Raw genomic sequence first — 20008 nt, 5'->3', positions numbered from 1 at the left:
CGGCCGGGCCACGCGGACTCGGTCAAGGGCGGCGTTTCCACCACAGGCCGAGCCGCGGGCCGTCCTCAGCGCGGCCACGGGGGAGCCGAACTCTCACGGGGCGAAGCCAGCGCGACCTCTGGGGCCCAAGGCGGGCCCTCCGCAAGATTCCCTCAGGCGGCCGGCGATAGCCCGCCTCTGTGCGCGCAAGGCCGGCCGAGAGAGTCCAGCCGGGGCTCCCGCCTCCTTTGGCGGGCGGAAGGCGTCTCAGGGGCTCGCGTCCAGGGAGCGAGGCGTCGCGGCCGTTTTGCCTCCGCCTCCTGACGTCAGGCCCTGCCCGCAGGGGCTCCGGCTCTCTCGGCTCGGCTCCTCGCCGCCTCTCATTGTCGGGAAGAGAAGCCCCAGCTCGCCAGGCAGCCCTTCAGCCAGTCCGCGGGGCCGCCGGATCAAGCAGCTCCAAGCGGGCCGCCGCCCCCCGAGTGGGCGCCCCCCGGCAGCCGGGGCGGGCATAGCCGGCGGCTCCTGCCGGGCCTTTTGCGAGAAAAGCAGCGGTGAAAGGCGGAGGAGGTGAAGAAAGTCTGGGGCGCCCTGGGCTCCTGCGCGCCGCCCGAAAGGAAAGCAGTGGTGGCGGCGGCGGCGCTGGTGAAGGAGGACCGGTAAGGCGTGGGCTGCGGGCCGGCGTGGGCACCGGGTGGGCTGGGGGCCCGTCGGTGAGGGGCTGCATCCTCCTCCTCCTCCTGCTGGCCGATCGGGGCTTCTAAGCGCTGCCAAACCCGAGCTGGGCTGGGAAGGAATTCAAGGCATCCGCTTTGTTCAGACTGCCAGTGTGCGCGGACAAGCCCGGAGCAAAAAAAAAAAAAAGCACCCAACAACAGAGCCGAAACCGGAATCCCCGCACTGGCCACGGTTTTGGAGACGAAGGGAAGGAAAGGAAGGGAGCAGGGAAGGCAGGCAGGCTCTCGGGAAGAGTCCGCCGGCCTCGCGCTCGCAACTTCCGAAGCCATCCCCAAGTTTTCTTCCCGCTCGGACGCCAGGCGGCCAGGCCCTTTCCTGCCCAGGCAATGGCCCGAGGAAAGTGGGTGGGGAGGTGGGGGGGGGGGCTGCCTTCGCCGGGACGGCTCGGCTGAGGGTCCGACCCGAGGGTGGTGGGGAGAGGCGGGAGGGGGTGGTGGTTGTCTCCCTGGGAAGGCAGGGCTGCAGGAGGGGCGCTCCTCCCTCCCAAGAGAGGGGCCAGCGCGGCCCTTTCGCAGCCTGATCCCGAGTAAGGCTCGGCTCTCGGGAAGCGGGGACTGGAAAAAGGAAAAGGGTGCGTTTCCGAAGCGCGCGTTGGCGTCAAAGTCAGGCCCCTCCGTGTCGGGAGATCGGGCTGGAGATTGCGGCTAGCCAGCCAGTCCAAGGTCATCTCGGGAATTGCGGGGGGAAGGGGGCGGCTCAGAAGTATCGGCGGGACCAGGACCATAAGGGGCCTCAGGACGTTTACCTGGAGGCGGGGGGGGGGGCGGCTTCCGCGAACTTGGTAGGATTTTCTTTTAGTAGGCAGGCTGGGTGTGCTGAGGCTGTTTCCCGCAGTGGTTTGGGAACGTGATCCCATTGCAGTTGAAAGGGTAGTTCTCCACTCCCACCCCAAACTGCGCCTTGGAGAGGCTTCTGCGACACCCGAAGAGTGTGTTGTGTGTGTGTGTACACCTCCCTCCCTCCCTATATTGCATCTCTCCCTCCCCCCCTCCCTATCTGCCTACCTATATTGCATCTCTCTCCCTCCGTGTCTGTCTGTCTGTCTGTCTGTCTGTCTGTCTGTCTGTCTGTCTGTCTGTCTGTCTATCTATCTATCTATCTATCTATCTATCTATCTATCTATCTATCTATCTATCTATCTATCTATCTATCTATCTATCTATCTATCTACTTACCTACCTACTTACCTACCTACCTACCTATATTGCATCCCTCTCTCCCTCCATATCTATCTATCTATCTATCTATCTATCTATCTATCTATCTATCTATCTATCTATCTATCTATCTATCTATCTATCTATCTATCTATCTACTTACCTACCTACTTACCTACCTACCTACCTATATTGCATCCCTCTCTCCCTCCATATCTATCTATCTATCTATCTATCTATCTATCTATCTATCTATCTATCTATCAATCATCTATCTACTTACCTACCTACCTATATTGCATCCCTCCCTCCCTCCCTCCATATCTATCTATCTATATCTATCTATCTATCTATCTATCTATCTATCTATCTATCTATCTATCTATCTATCTATCTATCTATCTACTTACCTACTTACCTACCTACGTATATTGCATCCCTCCCTCCCTCCCTCCCTCCCTCCCTCCATATCTATCTATCTATCATCTATCATCTATCATCTATCATCTTAACTATTATGTAAATCCTGCCCTGTTTTTTCCGGGAGAAAATATTACTTTTATGTATTTTATCAGACTGTTAAGCATTACTGCCGGAGAAAGTGTTAAGATTATAATGAGGTAGTTGTGCTGGTTGCTCCTGACTTGGGTTTCCCTCCCACTAAATAGTTCAGTTCCTTTGGAAAACAGGGACAGGTGGAAATTCAACTGATGTAGTGTGGTGGCTTGCAAAAAATGGCATCGGGTGGATTGTCTGCCTCTTAGCCTCCTGACTTTTATGGGGTGTTTAAAAGAATAGGAGGCCTTCCAGACTGGGGAAGCTGCACCTTAGAACTGGGAATAAATATGGATGCAGCTTGGATGAGCCTGACTGAAGATTTCTTAACTTCCAGTTTGGTGTTTGGTATTTGGAACTGCAATTCAGGCTGCCTGGAGTATGTAAGTTTAGGGAAATGTGCATCTTCATTGCTGAGTATAGATTACTGTCTGACAGCTTTTCCCACCCTTTAAATGTGGCTTTTCCTTCTGCAATATTCTGGTGCAGTATTTTATTATCTTTCAATCCTTTTTATGAGCAGCACCCAGGACATGGCTTTTCCCTCAATCTTTTTATCTTCATGGCAGCCTCTCTGAGGCAGGAGACCGAAACGCCCACCTCTCCTTATAGTGCTAGATCACGGCTGTATCCTGGCTTTGCTCCCTCCTGACATGGAGCTATTAACCACAGTTTTAAAGACACAGAGTTTGTGTTCATTCCGTGTGCAAAGCTAGAGACAGGCAAATTTCATAATGCATTGTGAACTTTGCTTATATCATATCACAGGCAAGCAGGGCTTAAGCCCAAGATTCATGGGTTTTAGCTGCAGTGAATGTTAAATCCTTGGCTATATCCCAGGACATTGGTGGGAATGCAGTTGACTGAAATTGTAGATGGCCCTCCCTTCCTCCAAATTTTTCAGGGAGGACAGGTGAAAGCAGTCACTACTGCAGCATAGTATAGTTCTCTCTCTCTCTCCCCTTCTCCTTCCCGCCCCACTGCTTCTGTGCAGGTATTCTGTGCAGGTATACCTATAAGGTATATACAGCTTAGAGATGCTGACTATCTTTACCCATAATTGTGATTTAGAATGACCTTTGAGCAAAGAAATACTTCTTAGTATAGAAAAAACCTGTTATTGGGCAGGGGGTTGGACTAGGAGACCTCTGAGGTCCCTTCCAACCTTGTGATTCTATGACTAATATGGGCAAGGCTAATAAGATCCGGTGTAGTGTACAGGTAGTCCTTGACTTACAATCATTCATTTAGTGACTGTTTGAAGTTACTGCGCTGAAACAAGTGACTTATGACTGCTTTTCACACTTTATGACCATTGCAGCATCCCCATGGGTGCTTGGCCACTGGCATGTGTTTATGACAGCTGCAGTGTCCCGGGGTCATGGGATCACCTTTTGTGACCTTCTGACAAGCAAAGTCAACACGGAAGTCAGATTCACTTAACAACCATGTCGGCTGGCGACCCCCCGGGGGAGGGCCTTCTCTGTAGCTGCTCCGGCCCTCTGGAATGATCTCCCCGTTGAGATCCGGACCCTTACTACCCTTCCGGCCTTCCACAAAGTGACTAAGACCTGGCTGTTCCGGCAGGCCTGGGGCTGTTGAATTATCCAGCCCCATTCTAAGTTATGAATGTTGTTGCAATTTTAAACTGTTGTTTTTATTTTTATATCCCCCTTCCCTTTTTATTGTAAGCCACCCTGAGTCTTCCGAGAGTGGGCGGCATACAAAACTAATAAATAATAATAATAATAACCGTGTTACTAGCTTAAGAAATGCGGTGATTCACTTAACTGTGGTAAGGAAGATTATAACATGGGAAAAAACTCACTTAACAACTGTCTTGCTTAGCAACAAAGTTTGGGTTATGACACTCTTTCATTCGTTCAGCTCAACTTACTTCACAAGGTGGGGTTGTTGTGGAGAAAATTGATGGTGGCACGGTATGATATAATTCACTTTGAAAAAGCCAGCCTGATACATTGAATAAAGTGTTGGATTGAGACCAGAGAAAGAGCCAGATTCAAGTCCACCCTCAGCCAAGGAATTTAAATGGCTGGTTTTGGACCCGTCCATCACTCTCCCAGCCCTATCTTCCTCACAGGGTTGTTGTTTGGAAAATTGAAGAATAAAAGTTGGCCAGCTTGACTTTCTGGAGAAAAAGTGGAATGGGAATGTCACCTTCCATCACATAAATACAGGTAGTTTTCGCCTTAAAATTGACCCCAAAATTTCTGTTGCTGAGACATTTGTTAAGTGAGTTTTGCCTCATTTTATGACCTTTCTTGCCGCAGTTGCTAAGTGAATCACTGCAATTGATAAGTTAGCAACCTAGTTGTTAAATGAATCCAGCTTCCCCATTGACTTTGCTAATCAGAAGGTCGCAAAAGGGGAATACATGACCTTAGGACATAGCAACGGTCGTAAATACGAACCAGCTGCTAAACATCTGGATTTTGATCACGTGGGGATGCTGCAGAGGTCGTAAGTGTGACCAAAGGTCATAAGTCACATTTTTCAGTCCCGTTGTAACGTTGAACGGGTCACTAAAACGAAACGTCGTGAAGTCGAAGAGTACCTGTAAGGAAAACAAAATGGAGAATGAGGAAAGGGGATGGAAAAAGTATTTGCTGCCTTCCACATGGGATGCTGTTGGCATAATAGGAAAAAACATGTCCGTCGGTTTGCCGCTTCTCCGGTTAATTAAAAATAGTGATGTAAAATCCTTAGCCTGCGCATGTGTGCGAGGGGAATCCACCTACGTGCAGGTGGAGCGGGGAATTTTTAAACCCCACAACAAGCGGAGAACTCCTCCTCACCCTCCAAAAGACTTTATATTAATCAGCCATCCTCCCACTCCACACCCCCCTGGGTAGAAATACTTGTGCTCAATTTACTCTGAGGAATTTTTTTCAGCATTTCCCCCCTCCTTCCTCTTTTTTTTTTTTTTTCCCTTTCTCCCTAAAGTGAAACCATCCTTGGGCTTGAAAGGCAGGGCTTGGTGTGAATCTCTTGCTTGTTTATTGCCTTGTAAGTCCATTTTTGTCCATTCGGAGCTGACAAGAGGCTGTTCCTGCGGGCGGGGAAGGGGGAGTGGAGGGAGCCAGCCCCCCCCCCCCCCCCGGTTAAGTTTCTGAGGAAAACATGGCATTTGTTTTCACTAAAGATCTCTGGAATTTAGCACTTTTGGCTGTGGCCCTCCTATTGTCTGGAAGAAAACCCAGGGAAGGGTTTTTTTTTCCAGGCTTTCCGTCATGATTAATTGTGTTTGCTTGTGCCACGGTGTGAAAGCATGAGCGTGTTGGATAGCAAGAGTGCCTTTCCCTAGACAAATAACGCTTGTGCTGGTGGACTCCAGGTAGTCCTGGCTTCCACCTCCAATGGGAGACCAGAATTTAAGCAAGCAAGTCAGTTGTTATGTGAGTCACACCCAATTTAACAACCTTTTTTTTTTGCCACGGTTATTAAGGGAATCGCTGCAGCTGTTGAGTAAATAGCCATAACGCTTAGACTTATATACCACTTCACAGTGCTTTATAGCCCTCTCTAAGCGGTTTACAGAGAGATGCGGTGGCTTGGTGGCTAAGATGCTGAGATTGTTGATCAGAAAGGTTGTCGGTTCGAAACCCTAACATCACATAACAGAGTGAGCTCCTGTGACTTGTCCCAGCCTCTGCCAACCAACAGTTCGAAAGCATGTAAAAATGCAAGTAGAAAAAATAGGAACCACCTTTGGTGAGAAGGTAACGGTGTTCCGTGCACCTTCAGCGTTTAGTCATGCCTGCACATGACTACAGAGACGTCTTTGGACAGCGCTGGCTCTTCAGCTTTGAAACAGAGATGAGCACCGCCCCCTAGAGTCAGAAACGACTAGCATATATGCGCGAGGGGAACCTTTACCTAAGCGGTTTACAGAGTCAGCCTCTTGCCCCCAACAATCTGGCTCCTCATTTTACTCACCTCGGAAGGTTGGAAGGCTGAGTCAACCTTGAGCCTAGTGAGATTCAAATCTGCCAAACTGCTGGCAGCCGGTGATCAGCAGAAGTAGCCTGCAGTACTGCACTCTAACCACTGCACCACCGCGGCCCAGTTCATCATGGGGTCTTTAAGCAAATCTGCCTTTCCCTATTGACTTTGAATGTAGGCAGGTCGTAAATGGTGATCATGTGACCTCAGGATGGTGCAACCATTGGAAATGCTATGCCAGATGCCCAGGAATCAAATTTTGACGCAGTGTTGGTTGTAAATGCAAGGACTAGTTGTAAGTCACATTTTTCAGTGCCATTGTAACTTTGAACCGTCAATAAAGGAATAGTTGTAAGTTGAGGACCACCTGTACACTACACTGGCTCTTATTAGCCTTGTCCACATTAGTCATAGAATCAAAAGGTTGGAAGGGACCTTGGAGGTCTTCTAGTCCAACCCCCTGCCCAAGAACAGTTTTTTCTATACTATATCTATACTTGGGTAAAATTGCAAAATTTCTTGCAACTCCCCCCCTCAAAAAAGATCAATACATTTAAAAATAAAAGTGTGTGTGTGTGTGTGTGTGTGTGTGTGTGTGTGTTTGTTGTCTCTGTGTGCTATTGAGGTGGGAATACTGATTCTAAAAAATTCTAGGTGTAGAATTATAGCAGCCGTCCCTAATTTGTGATTTTCCAGATGTACTAAGACGATAAGAAAAGTGCTCTGGGATCACCCATCACTATCTGATCTGGCCTTTATGTAAGAGTCCACAAATAATTGTTTGAATCACAAACAGTATCACACCAGATGCTTTCAGGAAGCTCAGGAAAACGGGCAGCCTCCTCTCTTCATTGTTGTTCTCAGCAGGTACCCCTTTTGAGGTATTGTCTATGATTCTGAAGGTAGCAAACACCCAGTATGGGCCAGTCCCCTCTCTCAGCCCAAACACACCTCACAGGGTTGTGTTGTGGGGAAAATAGGGGGAGGAAGGAGTATTAGATATTAGATTAGATTAACAGAGTTGGAAGGGACCTTGTAGGTCATCTAGTCCAGCCCCCGCCCAAGCAGGAGACCCTGCACCATTTCTGACAAATGGCAGTCCAATCTCTTCTTGAAAGCCTCCCATTGATGAAGCTCTCACAACTTCCAAAGGCAACTTCTGATCCATCGGTTGATTGTTCTCACTGTCAGAAAGTTCCTCCTCATTTCCAGGTTGAATCTCTCCTTGATCAGTTTTCATTCATTATTCCTTGTCTGGCCTTGTGGTGCTTTGGAAAATAGCTTGACCCCCTTCCTCTCTGTGGCAGCCCCTCAAATATTGGATCATTGCTATCATGTCTCCCCTGGTCCTTCTCTTCACTAGACTAGCCATGCCCAGTTCCTGCAACCTTTCATCATATGTTTTAGCCTCCAGTCCCCCCAATCATCCTGGTTGCTCTTCTCTGCACTTTTTCTAGAGTCCCAATATCTTTTTTATAGTGTGGTGACCAAAACTGGATGCAGTATTCTAGGTGTGGTCTTGAAAAAGGATATAGTTGATTTAGGAAAAAAAAAATCGGAAAGAGGGCCAGTTGGTGGTTAAAGCGCTAGGCTCAAAAACAGGAGACTGTGAGTTCTAGTCTGCCTAAGTCATGTAAGCCAGCGGGTGACTTTGGGCCAGTGCCTCTCTCTCTCTCCGCCAGGCTCACTATAAAAATAATAAAGCCTGGATATAAAATAAATTGCTTCAAAAGACAAGCAGAGAAGCCAGTTCTAAACATTGGCCTCTATTGGACATGGGAGACTTGGAGAAGTCCTCTGCCCGATATTGTTTAGCATGAAGCCACCTTTGAGAGGTCATCAGGAGATTATGAAGGACTCCCTTCATATGTCTCCACCCTGGGTGGAAAGGAAATGCAGGGGAAGTCTTGACTGGCAATTTGGAGGCCACCATACTTTGGGTGGAGAAAGGCAGACTTGGGCTTAACTCAAACAAGATGGAGTTGTGGTTCCAAGATGATTCCATTTTTTTGATTCCAAATGAGATTGGGCTTCCCTGAAAAACAAATCCCATCTAAGGATTCTCCTGGATTCACGACTCTTGCTAGTAGAGCAAGTGGAAGCCTGGCTTAGGAAGATCTTAACTGGCATTAGCTGGTATTCTTCTTCTTCTTGTGCCATATCCATCATCAGACGTTGGCGATCATGTTGGCAATCCTACTTTTGTCAACAGCCGCATGAAAAAGTGCTGCCGAGCTTTGTCCAAACCAGTCCCTTAGGTTTTGAAGCCATGATGTTCTTCTTCTGCCTGGACTTTGTTTGCCTTCAATCTTCCCCTGGAGCATTAAGTGAAGGATGCCGTATTTTTCTGGGTGTTGCATCACATGTCTAAAATATTCTAACATTCGCTTTTTAATGACTTTGATGATTTCCGTTTGCTTTCCCAGGCGGCTTGTTCCCTCCTCATTTGTGATTTTGTCAACCCAGGTTATACATAACAGCCGTCTGTAAATCCACATTTCAAATGCTTCTAGTTTCTTCAAGTGGTTTTCTGTCAGAGACCAACTCTCTACTTCGTAGAGCAGGATAGAAAAGATGTAGCATCTGACAAGCCTATTTTCAGTCTTAGGTTTATGTCGTGACTGCAGAAGACCTTTTTCACTTTGAAGAATGCTGTTTGAGCTTTCTCAATCCTTGTCTTTACTTCACTGATCATGTCCCAGCTTTCATTAACTGGTATGTCAACTGGGAAAGGAGGCAGCGACAATAACAATCCGTGGCCTTGTTAGCTCTTTGCTCTGCTGCCCAAGGTACAGTATGTAAGCAGGGAATGCTTGTTGAGTTCCTTATGGGAAGCCAGGCAAAAAAAAGAGAGAATTGTTGGAGGGCAGAGGTGCTGACTGTTTCAGGAAATCAGGGAATGTATGAACTTGGAATGCAAGAGATGGAGCTATGCTGGAGAAAAATGCAACACGGGAGTGCTTTATTTGGCAATATTACGGTGCTGGGTGGTAGTTTGCATCTTGACTTTGTAAAATACTTCAAGTTAGTTTGCTTGAAGTGGTACAGAAACTATAGCAAGCAGAATCAAGGAATCCATCAATTTATTTCTAAAGAATATGCCTACATTCAGACAATACAGTTAATTTGGAGTTACTGCATTAACAATTGTCCCTTGCTGCTCACTGAGAAGGCTCTCTCTGATCCAGAAAGTAGTAAACTGGTAGTAACTTCATTTTCCATGAATATTTGTCCAATCCACTTATCTATGTATCAGTCCAAGATCTCCTCGTATTTCATTCTAACACCTGATGGACTCTCCTCCTTACATTGTGAAAAAAGGGGAGGAGACCACATTTTCCATGCCAGACATGTTTGGATCTTTTTCTGATGTCTGCCTGAAGTTCTTAACCGCTTTGGGCATGGGGTTGGGAATTCTAGCATATCTTGGCATATTTTGAAGTCCAAAAGGCAAGAGGCAACTGGGATTTCTTCATTTTGTCTTGCAGACATTTAGCTTCTCATCCAAGAACGTTTTTTAGTTCTCTTATTTCTTGGATGAGAAGCAAAACGTCTTCAAGGAAAAACAAAGAAAGTCCAGTTGCCCCAGGAAAAAGCACCTTTGGGAAAACCATGACATAGATGACTGAGAATCTTCATAGACACATTTTGAAGGCATTAGTAATGATGATAGCTGGATTATCAGAAAGTACACAGTGTTTTGCTGAATCTGATCCTGCATTGTGCTTCTCCCAAAAGACCAGCTAGATGATCTTCTGGGAAGTCTTCAAAGATGGCACAAGAGTCATATCTCCTTTCTACCGGGGTTCTCCAGTAACTTCTGTTGCAAGAAACACATTATTTCCTAAATTGGAGGTGAAATACTGAGACCATCATCAGTATTGATGATTAATGTGTATCATAACCGATTCTCCTTGTTTTGGGGGATTTAACACAGTCCAGATGTTGAAGATGCTAGAAGAGAATATCAATTTGGAGCAAAGCACAAGAGCATGGGGTTATTGGATGCTACTATGGAATCTGGGGATGAGACCAACAAAAATCCTGAGTAAAAATCATCATATTGGTATTATTATTTTAAAGGTGAATAAACAGTGAATATTTTGATTGTTGGACTAAGATGGCCGTCTTCTGGACTAGTGCAATTTTGCAAGATGCTGGACTTAGGAGCAAGAAGGTCCAGATTCAAAGCCATGGAAGTCCCCTGCGGGACATTTGGGTCAGTCCCTTTCTCTCAGCCCATTTGGACTTTAGTGGGGAAGCTGCTAGACTGAGTGCTGGGAAACACAGGGGTCTCTTTAGGTACTTTGGTAGCTGTGGATATATTTCACCTGGATCGCTGCTCCTTACCCAACACTTTAACCACTATGCCAGTGATTGGCCAAGTGCCCAAAGCGTATGCTCGCCCAAACCCTAAAATGCAATGTGAGCGCCCCCGCACAGGATTCCCTCCCCCTAAAGCAACTATATCCTTTTTCAAGACTACACCTAGAATATTGCATCCAGTTTTGGTCACACACTATAAAAAAGATATTGAGACTCTAGGAAAAGTGCAGAGAAGAGCAACCAGGATGATTAGGGGGCTGGAGGCTAAAACATGAAGAACGGTTGCAGGAACTGGGCATGGCTAATCTAGTGAAGAGAAGGACCGGGGGAGACATGATAGCAGTCTTCCAGTATCTGAGGGGCTGCCCCAAAGAAGAGGGAGTCAATCTATTTTCCAAAGCACCATGGCAAGACAAGAAGCAACAGATGGAAACCGAACAAGGAGAGATTCAACCTGCAAATAAGGAGAATTTTTCTGACAGTGAGAACAATCAACCGATGGAACAGAAGTTGTCTTCGGAAGTTGTGGGAGCTTTATCATTGGAGGCTTGCAAGTAGAGATTGGACCGCCAGAAATGGTGTAGGGTCTCCTGCTTGTGTGTGGGGTTCGACTAGATGACCCACAAGGTCCCTTCCAACTCTGTTAATCTAATCTAATCTAATCTAATCAAAATTGGCATCCAGAACTGTACACAGAATAGATAAGTAGATAAGTAGATCATAGATTTGTATAACACTATTGTCATTTTCATTTTCGATCCTTTTCCTAATTATCCCTGGAACACAGTATACCTTTTTCACAACTGCTACATTTGCTTGGTGCCATCATTGAGCTATACACCATGATCCCACGGTAATTTTTTTAAAAGTAGCACATTCCCCATCACCATAGCTGCAAAGTTAAGAGTTTTGCTGCAGCACGCATCATTTTATACTTAAAATTAATCGCATCTGTCATGTGGTTGACCCATCCTTCACTTAAGCGAGATCTTCTGGTGCTTTTTACAATCGTTTTGGTCCCATTACTGTCTGAACCCTGGGAAAAAAGGACTCTAGTTTGTGTTATGAATCACAATATGAACTTGCAGAAAAAACTACTGGGGCTTCGTGGCCGTTGAATCATCAATGGGAAACGAGTTCACGAAGAGATAATGACGTGAGCTGTTCAAGGCAGAGGGACGGGCAAGAATAATAATTAGTGAAGTTAGTGAGAAATGCAACTCAGTTAAAAAAAATCAAAAGCAACATTAACCGGTTCTACCTGGGCTTTTCAGACTTTCTGTTTGTCAGCTTCTAAATCTAGAAGCAAATGTTTAATCCCCCTTCCATCTTGCCCTAGCCATTTCCCCACTTAGAAATATGAAGATGAGTATCAAACAATCTGTAATATTAAGTGTGTGGGAAGATAGATTAATGAAAACTGGTGAAAGCGAGGCAATGAAGACACCAAGGTATGCTTTATGGTGGGTGGGTGGGAAAATTATGGCAACTTTACAATTTGTGAACTTCAACTCCCAGGATTCCTGAGCCAGCATATCTGGCTCAGGAATCCTGGGAGTTGAAATTCATAAATTCTGGGACTTGAAGTCCACAGGTCGTAAAGTTGCCATAGTTGCTCACTTCTGCTTTACTTTACAACAGAGGTTGGAAAGTAACCTTTCATTTGATCTTTGTTGTTCAGTCACTAAGTCATGTCACTAAATTATGATGTTTAGTCACTAAGTCATACCCCATTGGCCATAGGATTCTAAGCCCCCTTGTCCTCCATTGTCTTCCAGAGTTTTTCTGTTCTGACCTGGGCTTCCCAAGAGCATGAAGCAAACTCCTTGCCCCGACAAAAACCCCTTTTATTAATTTACTGTGAATTCTGCTCATTCACATCCAGCAAAGCATTTCAAGGGAGGCTTTATAGTCACAGACCGTATCTGGCTTGGAGATAAGCCAATATCTGCCAAACTTGGCAAGGAGTCTCGGAGAGTCACGAACCAATTAAGCAAACTAATTGTCTTCTGCAAACTCCCCTCCCCTTTCGCCCCGCTTTTATTTCCTCTGGGAGGGGCCATTCATCATCCACCTGTGGCCTTACTCCCAAGTCAGCCCCTGTTCTTTAGCTGTTCCCTTAGTCTGGAAACTCTGCGTATGCGCACACTGGGAACAGACTCCAGCTGTTTGTCTGCCCCACTGATGTCCGACTCTAAAGGCAGCTGATAACTGTCAGACGGCTCTGTCCCCCTCTCTGCCTCCGACATAGAGCCCTCATCAGAGCCTTCCCCAGACTCCAGGACTGGCCCCTGTTCCTCCCCAACCTCCTCACTCTCCAAATCTGCTGTCATTGACGATAGGGTTGCCAGATTTTGTGTGTGCGCACGTTTGCACACATGATAATATTTCTTAAGTTGGTAGATGTGTTCACGCATACAAAGGTTTGTTCTCTTGAGTTTGTGATAGTGGAGAGTACAGCAGGAGTTGTAACTTGTATTTATTAGAGAAGCCGTCATTGTCGAATTTGTACGGTAAGCTTAACCATAATCTGTCAGCAAGATAGACTAAGTGCCCTCAGTATGCTAAATTAAAACCCAGTAATCCATTAGGTGGCTTGGTAGCATATGTGAATCGTTCTCCTGAGTTATATTGACTTTCCCTAGAGAAATGTATAATATTTGTAACCTTCCTTGGGAGAAGGAGGACCGGGCATAAGAAAGCCATGCTTTTGGGAGATTTCCCAATAATCTTGTTTTTTTTAAGGAAACAGTAACCCTCTTTTTAATTTGAATTATTCCTCCCCCCCTCCTCGACCACCCCAACATGTTTCTGTCATTTGCCTATGCTCAAGCTGAATGTCACAGCTTAGGAGGCAAAGGAAGGATTATCACTAGAGAGGGTGGAAGAAGGATGCCAAGATATGTAGAATATCCACTCAAATAAAAAATCTAGAAAAAAAGAAAGAAGACTCCTTCAAAATGACTGAATGGGGATTGAGTAAAGAAGATGGCCAGAAAAGAAAGCAATGTCTTATGTTGAAAATGCCCAAAGTTCCACAGAAAATTAGGTGTATGCTATATATAGTTCACAATTAGCTATCTCTCCAGTTTACATAAAAGTGACCACAGGAAGTCCTGTCTTGGCTAAAATGCATAAAAAGAGGTCAACATTATAAAAGTGATTTCCAGGGAGGTGTGGCCCATTTCTTTGGAAAAGCTAAGCATCTGTAATTATGTACTCGGTAAAACGGTGTGAACGAGCGCATTAGTCAGTTGAATTCCTGTACATTTCCTTCTTCCTCTGTCTCCAGACCCAGCTTGTGATTAAATGTTATTGTTGAATAGTTCGTTAAGCTTTTAAAAATCCCGATGATACATCCAAGCTGCCAGGGTTCATTCCAAGCTTACTCATTTCTTTTGAAAAAAAAAAAGTTATTAGCCAAATTATTAGACGCCCTTGAAGACAAGGGCGGCTGACAAAAGACTTAAAACCATAAACAAAACCAGTAGCTTGAAAAACATAGCACATCACCGGGTATAATTGATTGCTGGACCTAAAAACAACAGCACCAAATTTAAAGCTGGAAGTGCATCATCACAGATGGAAGAACATTATGAAATTTGGGGTAATCACAAGTATCTTAAGACTCATTATTTTCCGTAGGCCTGTCTATAAGGATGACTTGAGTCTGGATCCAGTTCATTTCCTGTGAAGAAACACTCATCAGAACTGTAGACATTGTAGAAATTGTATAACAGTGTATTGTAGGAGGAAGCCCTTGATAGTAAAAAAAAAACAGAAGAAATCTAGTGGCATCTTCCTAGACCAGTGTTTCTCAACCTTGGCAACTTGAAGATGTCTGGACTTCAACTCCCAGAATTCCCCAGCCAGCATTCGCTGGCTGGGGAATTCTGGGAGTTGAAGTCCAGACATCTTCAAGTTGCCAAGGTTGAGAAACACTGTCCTAGACCATCGGTGTCAAACTCGATTTCATTGAAGGCTGGATCAGGGTTGTGTTTGACCTTGGCGGGGCGGGCAGGAGGGGCATGGTGAGTTCGGCATCGCTTGTGTCGGGGGTGCCTGTGGTGGCCCAAACGTTCTGCCAGTGAAAACAGGCTCCTGAGCACTGTTTTAGGCTATGACAGCTTCCTGAGCTCTGTTTTTGCTGGCAGAGCCACTGTAGGCCAGTCCGCTGTTTCCAGGGTGGCCCCCTGGGCCGGATGCGGCCCACAGGCCTTGAGTTTGACACCCCTGTCAAAAATAAAACTAACAAATTTTTATTAAAAGGCAGAAACTTTTGTAAGCTACAGCTTATGCCATTTAATGAAATGTGATCAGCTGGAAAGATGCTACTTATCCAATGGTTTAGGATGATCAGAATGGTAAAATCTTATTGCATGCAGGTAGTCCACAACTTGCAACTATTCACTCAGTGACTCTTCAAAGTTGCAATGACACTGAAAAAAGTGACTTACAACTGGTCCTCACACTTACAACCATTGCAGCATCCCCAACAATCACACGATCCAAACTTTGGCACTTGGCCACTGGCAGATATTTTTTAAGACAGTTTCAGAGGTCATGTGGTCTCCATTGGCAAATCTTCTAGCTGGTTTTAGGCAAGCAAAGCCAATTGGGGGAGCCTGGATTCGCTTCATGACCAAATGACAACCGAAGTGATTCACTCTGTTCCATAATTGTTGCAATCCTTTACTTGTTTACCTGGGACTTAGTCTCATTGATCCTAGTGGGGCTTAAGTATTTAAGGGTAGCTGTGAATAGGATTTACACGGATGACATTAATTTCCCCCTTTCATTAAAAATCGAGGGTGGATTAATGATGCCGCTTATTAACATTAACATTTCAGATCCAGAGTCTCAGCAGCATAAAGCAGTGAGATAAGACATAATCTGCCAAGGGATAATTTACAGAGGCAGCAAGAAAAATCATAACGTATCTGTATTAGTACCTTTTCTTGGTGGCATAAAATTGTATCAACAAACTATTAAAGACAGATGTTGTTGGACACAGGACCCTTTACAACATTATATTTTTTCAACCATTGAAATATTGCAAAGAAGATTATATATATATATATATATATATATATATATATATATATATATATATATGTGTGTGTGTGTGTGTGTGTGTGTGTGTGTGTGTGTGTGTGTGTGTGTGTGTGTGTGTGTGTGTGTGTGTGTGTGTGTGTGTTTGTGTGTGTGTGTGTGTCTGTATGTATGTATATATATATATATATATATATGTCTGTCTGTCTGTCTGTCTACCTATCTACCTACCTACCTACCTACCTACCTATCTATCTATCTATCTCCTCCCTGGCTTCAGCTGATAAGGAGGAGAGCCTGTGGCTTAATGGCTAAGACGTCTGCCTAAGATGTAATATAGTACAGGTTCGAATCCCAGTAAGGGTATGGTTAGCTGATGAGAGCTAAATAGCTTGAAATAGATCTATACTAGTCTCCCTTTATTTATTTATCAGCAAAAATACAACCCACACACACACACACACACACACACACACACGTATATGTATGTATATGTATGTATGTTCCTAAATGCAATTTCCTTCTCAACTGAATTGAATGGCTTTTACTTACTTCCAGGAAATGGAATGTGATTTGGGAATTGGTCTTATTAAACCCAGTGCCTGTATTTGCATATTATGTCAAGGTGGAATATGGTTTATTTTGTCTTTGATTTTATGAAAAGTAGCTTGTTAACATTCAGTACTATATTATACAATTTAATTGTAATATGTATTGCGTATAATTAAAATGAGAGAACACGTATCTATATTGTAATCTTTCTAAATGTCTAAAATTATATCACAATATTACCGAGCCCTTATGACATTATACAACTCTGCTGCACTTTATTTTTTGATTAGTTTTAATTTCTCAATAGACAGCCCATATTTTAATAGCAGAGCAATTAAATATTGGCCCATCTTCCTCCACCTTCCAGACGGATTGAAATGGCAATTTCAAAGCCACAATGGGCAGGGCTTGAGAATTTTTATTTTTAGCATTAGATTCTCCCATGCCATGTAGAATGTCGGGCAACAGGATAGGAGAATATAGGAGTAATAATCCCAACATAGCTAGGAGGTGTTTGAATGTAAAAGGTTCTCCTCCATTGTGTCAGTAGATCTTTCCAGTTTTGTTTCACTGGAGATGCCAGGAATTTAATTTGGAAATTTACAACCAGTGAGATCTCCAGATCTCTGGTTAACTTGTTTGCATGGACTAACAATCTCCAGATCTTTCATAGCCTCACTTGGAGATACAAATGGAGCACATTTTGCTTCTCATCCAAGAAACTTCATCAGTTTTGGTAGCATGGTGGGCAGGACTGAAATTCAGAAGGTTCTGACATGGTCTGGAGAACCGGTAGTAGAAATTTTGAGTAGTTCGGAGGATCGACAGATACCACCTCTGGCTGGCCCGAGTGGGGTGCGAATGGAGATTTTGCAGTATCCTTCCCCTGCCATGCCCACCAAGCCCTACCCACAGAACCGGTAGTAAAAAAAAAAAAAAAGAATTTCACCACTGATGGTGGAGGTGATGGAAGGATAAACTGATGAAAAACCGATGAAGCTTTCTTGGTTGAGAAGCGAGACTTCTTCCTCAAGGGAAGAAACAGTCCAGTTGCCTTTTGAAAAAGCATCTTTGAGACAACTATGACTCAAAGGTGTCATCTCCGCAGACATCCAGGTTTTTAAGGTGAAGTCCTTCCAGGTCTGCTTAAAGATGCTGAGGCATTCTGCTTGAAGAAGGTACATTTTATTACTGAGCACTGTATTTGGAATTGAGGCCTTCAGGAGCTCCTGTTCAGGACATAATGAAATGTCTTTAACCTTCCTTTGAGTTTTGTTTCTCTCACTGGCTGTATTGGCCCTTTCACCATGGCCTAAGGCCTGAACAGTCATCCTATGTAATAATCCTATTAATGTTTGCATTCAGAACTGGTAACTGGTTTTTAGCAACTCATCTTGAACCATCTCATTCTCCACTGATAATTAACTTTCAGAAGGATGGCTTTGATGAGCCTCATCTTGTTGGATAAGATAGCAAAAAATACCAGAGAGCAAAGATAAAATAGCTAAACTTCAAGGATTATTTAGCTCCAGATGATGATGGTGAAAATGATAATTTAGCTCCATGAACATCAACTTTCTAATGACGATGCTTGCAGTACAAATATTGTAGTCCTCAACTTATAACCGAACACTTAATGACCATCCAAACATACGAACGACCTCCCCAGTACTACTTACCACCTGTTTTCAGAGTTATGATAGCCACACACACCCCTATGGTCATGTAATCGCATTTTGGGCACTGGGCTACTGGCTCTCCTTTATTGGAATATGCAGCATATTTGTGATTATTCTTTTATTCTTTTTTTGTCAGTTTTTCAGTGTTTACTCCCCAAGTTTCTGGTATTAACAAAATGCTGCAAAAAATCTCATAAAAGAAAATCATCTTGCAGAGAGAGAGGCGACAAACAAATCAAATGGATGGATGGCTGGATGGGTTGGTGGATGGATGGGAAGGGAAACCTCTTCTTAAGAGAAAAAAACCCGTCCAATTGCCTTTTGGGAAAGCACCTTTGAGACTAAAAACTTGAAGTTTTTAATTAAGTCATTCCTCTACTTATGACCTCAACAATCTATGACAGTGATGGCAAACCTTTTCAGCACTGAGTGCTGAAACGGGAACACTTCGCGGGTGTGCTCTGCGCACTTGTCTGGGCTGCAACCAGGAAAAGGAGTTGCCCAGGGGGCATGCGTGCGTTGGAAAATGTACTTCTGTTTCTGGTGCGCACATGTGCGCCGGCCGGCAAGTATTCTGGTTAGTGTCGTGCATGCGCGCACGCTGATCAGCTGGCGGGCCTGCATGCTCATGCCGGAAAAACGGAAGACCACTGCTGCATGCACAAAGGCCAGCTGATCTTCGTGTGTGCAGGCGCACCAGAAACCCAGAAGAGGAAGGGGTGACGTCATATGTGCCAGGGTGACATGGCTCCGTGTGCCATTTCAGGCATTTGTGCCATAGGTTTCTCCATCACGGATCTATGATTATAATTCCAGGGTCAATTACATTTGTAAGTTGAGGTCTTCCTATTCAGCATTTAGTGATTTACTGAGCACAAAGGATGAAATACTAGGATGTGCTAGAATAGTCCCCCCAGTGGTAAGCAAGATGCCTTTTGAAAACCAGAAAGCCGGGGGTTGGGGTTGGGGGGTGGAAATGAGAAGGGGGGGGAGGAGAGGAGGCTCTGTAATTTTAAAAGAATGCATTAAATCCAATAATTTACAACATCAGGCATCCTTGAAAGTTGAGAAGGAATGAGAAAATTGTTAGCGTGTCAGAAGAGCACAAAAGTTCCAGAAACAAATGCTACATACATATAATAGGAACCACATTCAGGTCGTGAACAAAAACATCATAATAGAAAACTAATTTCATGTTTGCATCCACACCACATACTTAGTCAACTGAGTCACTTAGAGAAACCTAGCGGCTGCACTGGGTTTAACCTTGGTTAACTTTTTGTATGGCTTTGTGAGATGTGTGCAACCCAGATGGTTCAGTGAGTTTTTCATGCAGTGTATTGTACAAATACAAATCCAAAAACTGGGTTAATTAAAGTGATTGTTTGAACAGTATCCAAAAAGAACATAACCTGAGAAACTAACTTAAACACTCACATCTGAAACAACACTTTATCTTCACCACGGATTGAATAAATTTAGGATGATTTATGATGATGATGATGATGCCATCCGACTGGAAATTTAACATCCGTCAGATTCCCAAAGAGTTAATCCCAACCATCCAAATTGCACAAGATCTTTAAAGAGTTTAACAGTTTAATTTGAGATCTGCTTGACATTTTGGTGCTGTTTTGGCAGTTTAAAAAAAAAACCAAACCCAGATATTTAACTCAGGAAATTATTGCTGTGCCCAACACAATCTCCAGTGCAGCCACTTGATCTAACTTAGGGCAACATTATCTCGGCTGCACAACCCCAGATAACCACTAGATGGCAACGATGAGTGAGAATGCTCTGTATTTCTTTTCAACCATGTTCCAGTCATCTGTAATTTAGCAGCCCAGATATAGTAATTCCAATCTAACCTAGAAAAAGCTGCTCTGATTGACCAGAATCTGCCAGACAGAAAAATGTCTCTGGTCAGCATGGATAACGCTGGTTCTAATTCTGGAACTTGGAAGACCATCCATTGGGGGAAAGTTCCAAAATCTCAAGCCATGAATGAAG

The 20008-nt window shown here is 44.4% G+C and overlaps 1 protein-coding gene across 1 annotated transcript in view; it reads left to right on the top strand.

The window, feature by feature from the left end:
• The first annotated feature begins 342 nt into the window (after positions 1–342).
• Positions 343–20008, top strand: part of LUZP1 (leucine zipper protein 1) — a 69183-nt gene continuing 49517 nt past the window's right edge. Inside the window, exon 1 of the mRNA XM_014056039.2 lies at positions 343–635. The gene's annotated coding sequence lies outside the window, so the exon portion shown is untranslated. The remainder of the gene's footprint in view (positions 636–20008) is intronic.

The sequence above is a fragment of the Thamnophis sirtalis genome, unplaced genomic scaffold (assembly GCF_051295495.1).
Source record: "Thamnophis sirtalis isolate CommonGarterSnake01/CBP01778 unplaced genomic scaffold, rThaSir2_p1.2 scaffold_13, whole genome shotgun sequence".
Taxonomy (NCBI): Eukaryota; Metazoa; Chordata; class Lepidosauria; order Squamata; family Natricidae; genus Thamnophis; species Thamnophis sirtalis.
The sequence above is the reverse complement of the archived record's forward strand: the minus strand, read 5'-3'. Positions and strand labels throughout refer to the sequence as shown.